This window comes from Magallana gigas, chromosome 6 (assembly GCF_963853765.1).
Source record: "Magallana gigas chromosome 6, xbMagGiga1.1, whole genome shotgun sequence".
NCBI classification, from domain to species: domain Eukaryota; kingdom Metazoa; phylum Mollusca; class Bivalvia; order Ostreida; family Ostreidae; genus Magallana; species Magallana gigas.
In genome coordinates, this window is record NC_088858.1 from 15,730,759 (window position 1) to 15,734,713 (window position 3,955).

Genomic DNA, 3,955 nt, shown 5'->3' on the forward strand with positions numbered 1-3,955 from the left:
CTAGAAAAAAAAGTTGAATATAAACATGATCAAGATTCTTTTCTTATCACAGTGTTATAATACAGGTATATTGTTAGAATTAGTAAAATGATTTTTGCTTGATTAATTAATATTTAGATATTATAAGATATTACAATGTCGGTTGCAGACGAAGCAGAAAAAAGAAAAACCGTTGTAAGCAATTATGTTAAGTTATAAATGATCATAGCGACTTTTAAAATCATTTGTATTCAGGACAGATTTTTTGCGTGCTTATATTTGCATCTTTTATTTAAAAAAATCATAAGTAGGAGTGAAAATGCATAGCCTATATGCAATTACGTAATATCGATCAAGAAAATTCAGACGTCGATGGAAGATCTAGACAGTCCTCATTGACCCTTGATAAGTGACCATACTGTTTAAGCCAGTTTTATTAAGAAAAAAAATTTAATTGTTGTTATATCTGCTATTGGCAAGCCTTCTATCCAGCTTTTAGCAAATCAGGCACTGCCCCCCCCCCCCCCCCCCCCACACACACACACTTATTTGCGCAGATTTTTCTTAAATTTACATACAAAAATTTGAATTAACAAGGAGTTTCCCCCCTCCCCCTACTTTTATTGGACCATGTAAAAAAAATTGAATTGAAAATAAGGTAATAAACAGTGAAATTGAAGTAAAAGGTATACTTGCCCCCCCCCCTTCCCGGATTAGAATTTTCAATATTTTGTAAAGCGACCTTTTTTCTTTCTTTTTTCTTTTTTCGGCCTGTCAAGATTTTTTGGATGAGTCTGGTCCCCATCCACAACCTTTAAAAAACGATGCCAGGTGCCTGCAATTTAAGATATATAAACTGCTTTCAAACCATCATCATTGTTTAATGAACTTAATGACAACGTTCATGCGAGCTTTAATGACATCAACCAATAATTTTCATTAATTGCAGAAAAAATACCTGCAATGTTGTTTACTTTCAGACCCGTATGAACAATGAAAAATATGATCAATATTAAATGACAAAATCTTATATATATAAATTTATTTCGGTTGCTCTGAAGTGATATGATGTTTCCATATTTTTCTATGTGTCATATCGATATCTCATCGATTCGTGCATTATAAATATTTTATGGACCCCGCATTTCATAAACATGTAAAATTTATATCGATACATAATACATTCTTACATTTGACAACTGCTGTAGTCATAGTTTTAAAGCACAGAGACGTTAATGTTGAATCTCAGTCGAAAACTGCATCAACTGGCGATGGAAGAAGGATAACTCTGAAAAGTCCGTCAAAAAGTATTACTTTATGAAATTTTAAATCATAAAGCTGTATCGGATCTTCATCATTTTCAGTGTGGTTGTTTCAGATTTATTAAATCAAGAGCTTTGTCGTGACCATTTCAATCTCCTTGAGAATGAGAACTCTGTATAAAGATAATTAAAGAAAGAAAACTATTTTAGTTTTAAACTTCAGGTAATTGAATTTTTTTTAAAATAAAACTTAATGAAAAAAAGTCAAGTAGATATGATTGGAAATTTGTTGATTATTATTTAAAGCTCCCTTGAAGAAAACAAGGTAAAAACAATAACAATGGCTCATGACTTTTAAAAATAAGACGGAATATTCTCCATAAAATCTTATTGCTTTTCAATTCAATTGGTTTTTGGGAGTTGATTTTAAACAGCTCTCCTATGCAGTTACTCGGGCAAACCGGAAGTGAAACAGTGTTTGGACCTAAGGTTTTGGGAGTTGATTTTTATCAACTCTCCTATGCAGTTACTCGGGCAAACCGGAAGTGAAACATTGTTTGGACCTAAGAACAAATCATCATGGCACCGCTGACAAGACTAAGTACTTTTAAATATTGAAAATTAATCGATAGATTCGATGAAATGTATTCAGAAGCATTGTTTTTCAAGGAAACATATTTATATACACCTTGAAAATAGTCAGATTTTAAATGGTACAAACAATTTAGATATTTTTTGTAGTATGTATTCCTCCGCCAGCGTTCACTATTGCTTAAGAGTTTGATGGCGTTACTTTTATCTTTGCATGATTTTCCGTCTGTAGCTCGGAATTCTTGTCAGAAAAACCCGATATGATTCATAATAGAAATAAACGTGCGTAATTATTCAAATATAGCTGAGAAATTACTTGCCATTGGAAATTACATATTTTTGATTTTGCAGTAAATAATAATAAAACCGACTCCCGCCAGTACTTCAGTACTTTGATTTTTAATGTTATCAAAAAAAATAACCAAATTATTAATCATGCATGTCATATAGACGGGGAAACCCGGGGAAAAGAATCTCAGTGAAGATCTGCACATTGAGTAAAATTACTATATTAAAGCCAATTTTGAAATTTAAAACCGAAGTATTGACTCCTTCTCCTCCTATAGCTAAGACTTCAATTTCACTCCTAATTCCCTTATTTACATACCAATTTTTTACTGACATACTCCCAAAAAGTGGGGGGCTAACTCTATGATAATTCAATTTTTTACATGTAAATCTAAGATAATTAGTTGCTGCGAGAAAAAGTGGGGGGACCAGCCCCCCCCCCCCCCTTTGATGGTACGTGCCTCTCATCCTCCTCTTCCTCCAAGTTACGCGTTATGTTATATCTCGCGGCAACGGTAGGCGTTTATTTCCGAAAGCTTTGAGTTTTTTTGCGATAAATTCAATATATTCTTAGTCTGCAAATTCACTTTATTGGTCGTGTCTCCGGAAAGTAATCTATGGCATAGGTTTTACTCTTTATCTTTTTTTATCCAATGAAATGCTTGTTTACATATGACCTGTGACGGACATGTCCGCGGCAACTTTAACGATTATTTTTCCTGAAATAATGGTATGTGTAGTCAATTGATTCTGAGAGCAAACTCTCTCAAATATGTTCCACAATTATTTTTCATGTTAACTTGCTCGTCAGCTAATGCTATGCAATGTTCAGTTAAAATTGTATCTGAGTTGTTTTTAGGGCACCAGCTCATCAGCTTTGATAAAATCTTTTCTCTTCGAAAAAACCGCATGCAAGATAAATTATGTTGACATGAGCAAGAAAAGTTTGCTCTCATGCAAGATAATTATTTATCGAGTACGTACCGTTTTAATCTTAGAATCGTCGAGACTGATTTTTTTTTTACAAAATGTCTGCCCAGTCCAAGAAAAGGGGGTGGGGGGGGGGGCATAATAATTTCTTTTCTATATAATAATAGAGGATACTCATTTATAATACATATATGTCTATTGTATGTAATTGTGTTAGGAGCTTCATTTGTTTCCCTTGGTTTGTGATTTTTGCATTAATTGATAATATAAATGCTACATGTACATCTGTTTAACAGACTAAGTTAATATATTAATAGCCTTAGGAACCTGATTCTGTATATGTATGTTTAATGAAAAATGATATAACAATACACTGTAATTGTAAAAAAGAACAATAAACTGATAATAACATGCTTTGGACATGAAATTTACAATATATATTTTTTAATATCATAGTTTTTGCATGAAAATTCCTACTTAAGAATTTGTCAACAAAAAATAAATGCTGTCGTGATTGGGTCGTTTCTTACATTGTTATCTGGCAGGTATAGAGAAAAGAACCTAAATAACTTATCAGTACATGCTGATATATGATCAGTATGTAGTTCACCATTACTAGAATTAAATCCCAGATGATCTGGAAAGATGTGTCACGGAGGTCTATTGACATCGTGTTCGCTATTTTTTAGCACACAATAAAATGTCCATAAAAAGCCCCAGTGATTGCATTCCAAATTTCTTTTACAAGGCAAACCTTATTGTTCTCTTGAACTTATACCCCAAAACCTGGGAGGGTTTTTAAAGCCAATCAATTTATTTTTGAAGTCTATGCACAAATGAACCCTTCCTAGATTTTTGTTTCCAAAACACTCCCGTTGTGTATTCCATTCAGTTTTACAAGTGTC